This window comes from Eleutherodactylus coqui, unplaced genomic scaffold, assembly GCF_035609145.1.
Source record: "Eleutherodactylus coqui strain aEleCoq1 unplaced genomic scaffold, aEleCoq1.hap1 HAP1_SCAFFOLD_284, whole genome shotgun sequence".
Taxonomy (NCBI): domain Eukaryota; kingdom Metazoa; phylum Chordata; class Amphibia; order Anura; family Eleutherodactylidae; genus Eleutherodactylus; species Eleutherodactylus coqui.
In genome coordinates, this window is record NW_027102553.1 from 33,349 (window position 1) to 42,886 (window position 9,538).

General features: G+C 48.5%; 3 non-coding genes across 3 annotated transcripts; all 3 read right to left on the reverse strand.

The window, feature by feature from the left end:
• Window positions 1-1,110: 1,110 nt before the first annotated feature.
• LOC136604756 (U2 spliceosomal RNA) lies at window positions 1,111-1,301 on the reverse strand. Its single transcript, XR_010789857.1, has one exon. It is a non-coding gene; the product is annotated as a U2 spliceosomal RNA (small nuclear RNA).
• A 2,616-nt stretch (window positions 1,302-3,917) lies between these two features.
• On the reverse strand, window positions 3,918-4,108 carry LOC136604757 (U2 spliceosomal RNA). The gene has a single exon (XR_010789858.1). It is a non-coding gene; the product is annotated as a U2 spliceosomal RNA (small nuclear RNA).
• A 2,619-nt stretch (window positions 4,109-6,727) lies between these two features.
• LOC136604745 (U2 spliceosomal RNA) lies at window positions 6,728-6,922 on the reverse strand. The gene has a single exon (XR_010789848.1). It is a non-coding gene; the product is annotated as a U2 spliceosomal RNA (small nuclear RNA).
• Window positions 6,923-9,538: the final 2,616 nt, after the last annotated feature.

Genomic DNA, 9,538 nt, shown 5'->3' on the forward strand with positions numbered 1-9,538 from the left:
CCAAAATCGAGTTGGCTGCTGCTGTGGCTTTCTTTTTTTAAAAAAAAGGTAGGTTCCGTTCTTCCATGGTGAGGAATAGGCAGGGAGGTTCGGTTTTTGCCAGCTGGGGAATGCTTATAGGCAAGGCCTTATCCCTGGTGGTGCATGTAACGTCAGACCACGTTTCAGCATTCAGTCAGTCAGTGGCTGACAAACGAGCTCCATGCAAGTTTACATTAAACAGACACATTTCTTTCTTTACTGTATTGACTGCGGTCTGTAATCGAGCGGTTGAACTGTTTCTGTGTCCATGCATTGAATAAAGCAATACATCCTTGTAAAGTAGGCGTCCGTTCGTTGGAGTTCTTTGCTCCCCGAGTGTTGCTCCATCTCTAAACGTTGGCCTGGATCTTCATGGACGAATACTGCCCATCCCACGTGGAGCGTGTATCTCAGCCCGCGTGGAGTGCTGCAGTCCAATGAGGTATTCCGTGCTACATAGCAAGCCTTGGGCCTGTGTGATTGGGGGTCCGCTGCTGTCTGTCCACTCTGAAGCGCGCATCCGGGGCCGGCCGCTTTTCGACTACCAGCGACTGCAGGTCACACACACAGGCTGGTTGGAATGGCCTAGCATTATCCTGATCCGGAGGTGTAACTTGAAGCTGCGGGGCCCCAGTACAAAGTCTGGAACTGGGCCCCCAAACTATAAAGCGTCATTGATAGCATTGGTTTACAATGTGGGGAAGAGAGACTTTATGGGCCCCCTAGGGCTCCGGGCCCCCTGCACATACACCCATGACCCGAATACGTGGAGCATACAGACGCAGGCTGCCAGGATACGCTGTGCCTGCCCGATGTTTCCAACTTGGCTATTAGCGCAGCGGTAGGTACGAACTATAGAGTGCGGCTGCCATATGAACTGGTGTGTGTGTGTGTGTGTGTTTTGCTTCCAGTTGTACCTGTGCTGTGCACACTCTGGCAGACGCAGCTGCTCAGTGGATACAATGTTGCGAGCAGACGGGCTGAGTGTCAATCAAAGTGCTTGGGTGGTAGCAGCAGCCGCCGCCACAGCTGCGCTGCACCTCTTGCTCGTCGGTTTTGTTTTTCTGCTTTTGGAAACTGCTGTAGGAAAGGGGGTGCACCGGTCCTGGAGGTACTGCAATACCAGGTCAATGCGTGGAGTGGACAGAGCAAGCTCTTTTTCCAGCTCCCTGTTCTAAAAATCCATTTAATATATGGTCCCCAGATAGGGGACGTATCAGATATTAAACTGATAAGAACAGATACTACACTTGATCTTAGCCAAAAGGCCGAGAAGCGATAACCCGAAATGGGTTTCACCTGTAGCCCGGCCCGCCCAACTCCACTTCCAAGGCTTGAGGCAACACGCTCAGCCAGCACTCTGGGCGCACCCACAATGCACCCAGGCAGCTGGGAGAGCTATTAAAACTTTCCATAGCCCCGCCCCACGCCTTCTCAACCGCGCCCAGCCTCACACCCTCAGTCCTTCCTCTTGCACCGTGCTCACGCATCCTAGGCTTGCAGAGCCTGCTGCTGCTGCTACTGCAGGACTCGTCAGCTCCCTACAAAGGATGGTTAAGCCGGCGATGACACTAGAAGCAAGCACTAGTTTGTCTCTGAAGGTGCGTCGGTCGGTCGGTTGGAGGGATCTCTTCGGCCGGCCGCATTTCCAGTGGGGACGGATGGAAACTTTTAACCTAAAATAAGGGAAATTGGCTTCGGCCCCATAGGGCTTTATTGCCTTCCCCTGGGCCAGCATTAGTAGACCCTAGTAAGGAGAATATTAGAGCGGCATGGTCATCCGAAGAACTTAAAAACATACAGCAGGCCTTTTTTGCCCGCCCGCCATACATACATACATACATAACTACAGATTTTATATTTTTTTTTACATATATACATTATATATACACACACACACACACACACACACACACACACACACACACACACACACACACACACACACACAATCTTAAATCTATCTTTAATCTATATCTACAAAATCTGTAATTTAGAAATAATCCATATCTATATTCTACATAATTAATAAAGATAGATAGATAGATAGATAGATAGATAGATAGATAGACTCACTCACATACATGCATACATACATACATACTGTATGCAATTGAGCCAGGTGTTTGGAAGGCTGACGATGTCACTCCTTTGTGATGTCATCAATTTAGAAGCATTAATACCGGGCTTGGCAGCCATTTCAGTCAGTCTCTGCTGCAGCTGGGAGACGGGAGATGGTCTTTATTTCCACCAAGAAGCTGCAGAACTACCGGTAACTGCATCATTTTTATTTTATTCAATATAGGTTTTATTGGTTTCATGGAGGGGGGGAAACTTTTGCCTTATCTCAAAGCAATGTAAAATTAACTTTGACAATGAAACTTAATAAATCAATTTCGAGTTGAACTATATCATGTTTGTCTGTGATATTTTATAAGGTCTACAAACAGGGGAATGAGGGGAGGGTAAGGGGGGGGTAGGTATCTATGACACGGGAGAAAGAAAAAATAAAACAAAAAGGGGGGGGGGGGCGGGCTCCGGAATTGTTGTTTCTCTTTACGATTGTGGTTTAAACGTGTTACTCACATGTCCCTGTCTGTAACCACTTGGTAAATAGGGGTGAGCTCCGGGCATCTATCCATATCGCCCAGGTGTGATACAATTTATCATAGCCTGACGGCTCATCTGGAAGCCTCATTCTCTCCATACGCTCTATTTCGTGGATCATTGCTATTTTTAGTGGAGTGCATTTTTTATGCAGCACACAAGGGGGAGACAGCGGCCTACCAAAATCGAGTTGGCTGCTGCTGTGGCTTTCTTTTTTTAAAAAAAAGGTAGGTTCCGTTCTTCCATGGTGAGGAATAGGCAGGGAGGTTCGGTTTTTGCCAGCTGGGGAATGCTTATAGGCAAGGCCTTATCCCTGGTGGTGCATGTAACGTCAGACCACGTTTCAGCATTCAGTCAGTCAGTGGCTGACAAACGAGCTCCATGCAAGTTTACATTAAACAGACACATTTCTTTCTTTACTGTATTGACTGCGGTCTGTAATCGAGCGGTTGAACTGTTTCTGTGTCCATGCATTGAATAAAGCAATACATCCTTGTAAAGTAGGCGTCCGTTCGTTGGAGTTCTTTGCTCCCCGAGTGTTGCTCCATCTCTAAACGTTGGCCTGGATCTTCATGGACGAATACTGCCCATCCCACGTGGAGCGTGTATCTCAGCCCGCGTGGAGTGCTGCAGTCCAATGAGGTATTCCGTGCTACATAGCAAGCCTTGGGCCTGTGTGATTGGGGGTCCGCTGCTGTCTGTCCACTCTGAAGCGCGCATCCGGGGCCGGCCGCTTTTCGACTACCAGCGACTGCAGGTCACACACACAGGCTGGTTGGAATGGCCTAGCATTATCCTGATCCGGAGGTGTAACTTGAAGCTGCGGGGCCCCAGTACAAAGTCTGGAACTGGGCCCCCAAACTATAAAGCGTCATTGATAGCATTGGTTTACAATGTGGGGAAGAGAGACTTTATGGGCCCCCTAGGGCTCCGGGCCCCCTGCACATACACCCATGACCCGAATACGTGGAGCATACAGACGCAGGCTGCCAGGATACGCTGTGCCTGCCCGATGTTTCCAACTTGGCTATTAGCGCAGCGGTAGGTACGAACTATAGAGTGCGGCTGCCATATGAACTGGTGTGTGTGTGTGTGTGTGTTTTGCTTCCAGTTGTACCTGTGCTGTGCACACTCTGGCAGACGCAGCTGCTCAGTGGATACAATGTTGCGAGCAGACGGGCTGAGTGTCAATCAAAGTGCTTGGGTGGTAGCAGCAGCCGCCGCCACAGCTGCGCTGCACCTCTTGCTCGTCGGTTTTGTTTTTCTGCTTTTGGAAACTGCTGTAGGAAAGGGGGTGCACCGGTCCTGGAGGTACTGCAATACCAGGTCAATGCGTGGAGTGGACAGAGCAAGCTCTTTTTCCAGCTCCCTGTTCTAAAAATCCATTTAATATATGGTCCCCAGATAGGGGACGTATCAGATATTAAACTGATAAGAACAGATACTACACTTGATCTTAGCCAAAAGGCCGAGAAGCGATAACCCGAAATGGGTTTCACCTGTAGCCCGGCCCGCCCAACTCCACTTCCAAGGCTTGAGGCAACACGCTCAGCCAGCACTCTGGGCGCACCCACAATGCACCCAGGCAGCTGGGAGAGCTATTAAAACTTTCCATAGCCCCGCCCCACGCCTTCTCAACCGCGCCCAGCCTCACACCCTCAGTCCTTCCTCTTGCACCGTGCTCACGCATCCTAGGCTTGCAGAGCCTGCTGCTGCTGCTACTGCAGGACTCGTCAGCTCCCTACAAAGGATGGTTAAGCCGGCGATGACACTAGAAGCAAGCACTAGTTTGTCTCTGAAGGTGCGTCGGTCGGTCGGTTGGAGGGATCTCTTCGGCCGGCCGCATTTCCAGTGGGGACGGATGGAAACTTTTAACCTAAAATAAGGGAAATTGGCTTCGGCCCCATAGGGCTTTATTGCCTTCCCCTGGGCCAGCATTAGTAGACCCTAGTAAGGAGAATATTAGAGCGGCATGGTCATCCGAAGAACTTAAAAACATACAGCAGGCCTTTTTTGCCCGCCCGCCATACATACATACATACATAACTACAGATTTTATATTTTTTTTTACATATATACATTATATATACACACACACACACACACACACACACACACACACACACACACACACACACACACACACACACACAATCTTAAATCTATCTTTAATCTATATCTACAAAATCTGTAATTTAGAAATAATCCATATCTATATTCTACATAATTAATAATAGATAGATAGATAGATAGATAGATAGATAGATAGATAGACTCACTCACATACATGCATACATACATACATACTGTATGCAATTGAGCCAGGTGTTTGGAAGGCTGACGATGTCACTCCTTTGTGATGTCATCAATTTAGAAGCATTAATACCGGGCTTGGCAGCCATTTCAGTCAGTCTCTGCTGCAGCTGGGAGACGGGAGATGGTCTTTATTTCCACCAAGAAGCTGCAGAACTACCGGTAACTGCATCATTTTTATTTTATTCAATATAGGTTTTATTGGTTTCATGGAGGGGGGGAAACTTTTGCCTTATCTCAAAGCAATGTAAAATTAACTTTGACAATGAAACTTAATAAATCAATTTCGAGTTGAACTATATCATGTTTGTCTGTGATATTTTATAAGGTCTACAAACAGGGGAATGAGGGGAGGGTAAGGGGGGGGTAGGTATCTATGACACGGGAGAAAGAAAAAATAAAACAAAAAGGGGGGGGGGGGCGGGCTCCGGAATTGTTGTTTCTCTTTACGATTGTGGTTTAAACGTGTTACTCACATGTCCCTGTCTGTAACCACTTGGTAAATAGGGGTGAGCTCCGGGCATCTATCCATATCGCCCAGGTGTGATACAATTTATCATAGCCTGACGGCTCATCTGGAAGCCTCATTCTCTCCATACGCTCTATTTCGTGGATCATTGCTATTTTTAGTGGAGTGCATTTTTTATGCAGCACACAAGGGGGAGACAGCGGCCTACCAAAATCGAGTTGGCTGCTGCTGTGGCTTTCTTTTTTTAAAAAAAAGGTAGGTTCCGTTCTTCCATGGTGAGGAATAGGCAGGGAGGTTCGGTTTTTGCCAGCTGGGGAATGCTTATAGGCAAGGCCTTATCCCTGGTGGTGCATGTAACGTCAGACCACGTTTCAGCATTCAGTCAGTCAGTGGCTGACAAACGAGCTCCATGCAAGTTTACATTAAACAGACACATTTCTTTCTTTACTGTATTGACTGCGGTCTGTAATCGAGCGGTTGAACTGTTTCTGTGTCCATGCATTGAATAAAGCAATACATCCTTGTAAAGTAGGCGTCCGTTCGTTGGAGTTCTTTGCTCCCCGAGTGTTGCTCCATCTCTAAACGTTGGCCTGGATCTTCATGGACGAATACTGCCCATCCCACGTGGAGCGTGTATCTCAGCCCGCGTGGAGTGCTGCAGTCCAATGAGGTATTCCGTGCTACATAGCAAGCCTTGGGCCTGTGTGATTGGGGGTCCGCTGCTGTCTGTCCACTCTGAAGCGCGCATCCGGGGCCGGCCGCTTTTCGACTACCAGCGACTGCAGGTCACACACACAGGCTGGTTGGAATGGCCTAGCATTATCCTGATCCGGAGGTGTAACTTGAAGCTGCGGGGCCCCAGTACAAAGTCTGGAACTGGGCCCCCAAACTATAAAGCGTCATTGATAGCATTGGTTTACAATGTGGGGAAGAGAGACTTTATGGGCCCCCTAGGGCTCCGGGCCCCCTGCACATACACCCATGACCCGAATACGTGGAGCATACAGACGCAGGCTGCCAGGATACGCTGTGCCTGCCCGATGTTTCCAACTTGGCTATTAGCGCAGCGGTAGGTACGAACTATAGAGTGCGGCTGCCATATGAACTGGTGTGTGTGTGTGTGTGTGTTTTGCTTCCAGTTGTACCTGTGCTGTGCACACTCTGGCAGACGCAGCTGCTCAGTGGATACAATGTTGCGAGCAGACGGGCTGAGTGTCAATCAAAGTGCTTGGGTGGTAGCAGCAGCCGCCGCCACAGCTGCGCTGCACCTCTTGCTCGTCGGTTTTGTTTTTCTGCTTTTGGAAACTGCTGTAGGAAAGGGGGTGCACCGGTCCTGGAGGTACTGCAATACCAGGTCAATGCGTGGAGTGGACAGAGCAAGCTAGCTCTTTTTCCAGCTCCCTGTTCTAAAAATCCATTTAATATATGGTCCCCAGATAGGGGACGTATCAGATATTAAACTGATAAGAACAGATACTACACTTGATCTTAGCCAAAAGGCCGAGAAGCGATAACCCGAAATGGGTTTCACCTGTAGCCCGGCCCGCCCAACTCCACTTCCAAGGCTTGAGGCAACACGCTCAGCCAGCACTCTGGGCGCACCCACAATGCACCCAGGCAGCTGGGAGAGCTATTAAAACTTTCCATAGCCCCGCCCCACGCCTTCTCAACCGCGCCCAGCCTCACACCCTCAGTCCTTCCTCTTGCACCGTGCTCACGCATCCTAGGCTTGCAGAGCCTGCTGCTGCTGCTACTGCAGGACTCGTCAGCTCCCTACAAAGGATGGTTAAGCCGGCGATGACACTAGAAGCAAGCACTAGTTTGTCTCTGAAGGTGCGTCGGTCGGTCGGTTGGAGGGATCTCTTCGGCCGGCCGCATTTCCAGTGGGGACGGATGGAAACTTTTAACCTAAAATAAGGGAAATTGGCTTCGGCCCCATAGGGCTTTATTGCCTTCCCCTGGGCCAGCATTAGTAGACCCTAGTAAGGAGAATATTAGAGCGGCATGGTCATCCGAAGAACTTAAAAACATACAGCAGGCCTTTTTTGCCCGCCCGCCATACATACATACATACATAACTACAGATTTTATATTTTTTTTTACATATATACATTATATATACACACACACACACACACACACACACACACACACACACACACACACACACACACACACACACAATCTTAAATCTATCTTTAATCTATATCTACAAAATCTGTAATTTAGAAATAATCCATATCTATATTCTACATAATTAATAAAGATAGATAGATAGATAGATAGATAGATAGATAGATAGACTCACTCACATACATGCATACATACATACATACTGTATGCAATTGAGCCAGGTGTTTGGAAGGCTGACGATGTCACTCCTTTGTGATGTCATCAATTTAGAAGCATTAATACCGGGCTTGGCAGCCATTTCAGTCAGTCTCTGCTGCAGCTGGGAGACGGGAGATGGTCTTTATTTCCACCAAGAAGCTGCAGAACTACCGGTAACTGCATCATTTTTATTTTATTCAATATAGGTTTTATTGGTTTCATGGAGGGGGGGAAACTTTTGCCTTATCTCAAAGCAATGTAAAATTAACTTTGACAATGAAACTTAATAAATCAATTTCGAGTTGAACTATATCATGTTTGTCTGTGATATTTTATAAGGTCTACAAACAGGGGAATGAGGGGAGGGTAAGGGGGGGGTAGGTATCTATGACACGGGAGAAAGAAAAAATAAAACAAAAAGGGGGGGGGGGGCGGGCTCCGGAATTGTTGTTTCTCTTTACGATTGTGGTTTAAACGTGTTACTCACATGTCCCTGTCTGTAACCACTTGGTAAATAGGGGTGAGCTCCGGGCATCTATCCATATCGCCCAGGTGTGATACAATTTATCATAGCCTGACGGCTCATCTGGAAGCCTCATTCTCTCCATACGCTCTATTTCGTGGATCATTGCTATTTTTAGTGGAGTGCATTTTTTATGCAGCACACAAGGGGGAGACAGCGGCCTACCAAAATCGAGTTGGCTGCTGCTGTGGCTTTCTTTTTTTAAAAAAAAGGTAGGTTCCGTTCTTCCATGGTGAGGAATAGGCAGGGAGGTTCGGTTTTTGCCAGCTGGGGAATGCTTATAGGCAAGGCCTTATCCCTGGTGGTGCATGTAACGTCAGACCACGTTTCAGCATTCAGTCAGTCAGTGGCTGACAAACGAGCTCCATGCAAGTTTACATTAAACAGACACATTTCTTTCTTTACTGTATTGACTGCGGTCTGTAATCGAGCGGTTGAACTGTTTCTGTGTCCATGCATTGAATAAAGCAATACATCCTTGTAAAGTAGGCGTCCGTTCGTTGGAGTTCTTTGCTCCCCGAGTGTTGCTCCATCTCTAAACGTTGGCCTGGATCTTCATGGACGAATACTGCCCATCCCACGTGGAGCGTGTATCTCAGCCCGCGTGGAGTGCTGCAGTCCAATGAGGTATTCCGTGCTACATAGCAAGCCTTGGGCCTGTGTGATTGGGGGTCCGCTGCTGTCTGTCCACTCTGAAGCGCGCATCCGGGGCCGGCCGCTTTTCGACTACCAGCGACTGCAGGTCACACACACAGGCTGGTTGGAATGGCCTAGCATTATCCTGATCCGGAGGTGTAACTTGAAGCTGCGGGGCCCCAGTACAAAGTCTGGAACTGGGCCCCCAAACTATAAAGCGTCATTGATAGCATTGGTTTACAATGTGGGGAAGAGAGACTTTATGGGCCCCCTAGGGCTCCGGGCCCCCTGCACATACACCCATGACCCGAATACGTGGAGCATACAGACGCAGGCTGCCAGGATACGCTGTGCCTGCCCGATGTTTCCAACTTGGCTATTAGCGCAGCGGTAGGTACGAACTATAGAGTGCGGCTGCCATATGAACTGGTGTGTGTGTGTGTGTGTGTTTTGCTTCCAGTTGTACCTGTGCTGTGCACACTCTGGCAGACGCAGCTGCTCAGTGGATACAATGTTGCGAGCAGACGGGCTGAGTGTCAATCAAAGTGCTTGGGTGGTAGCAGCAGCCGCCGCCACAGCTGCGCTGCACCTCTTGCTCGTCGGTTTTGTTTTTCTGCTTTTGGAAACTGCTGTAGGAA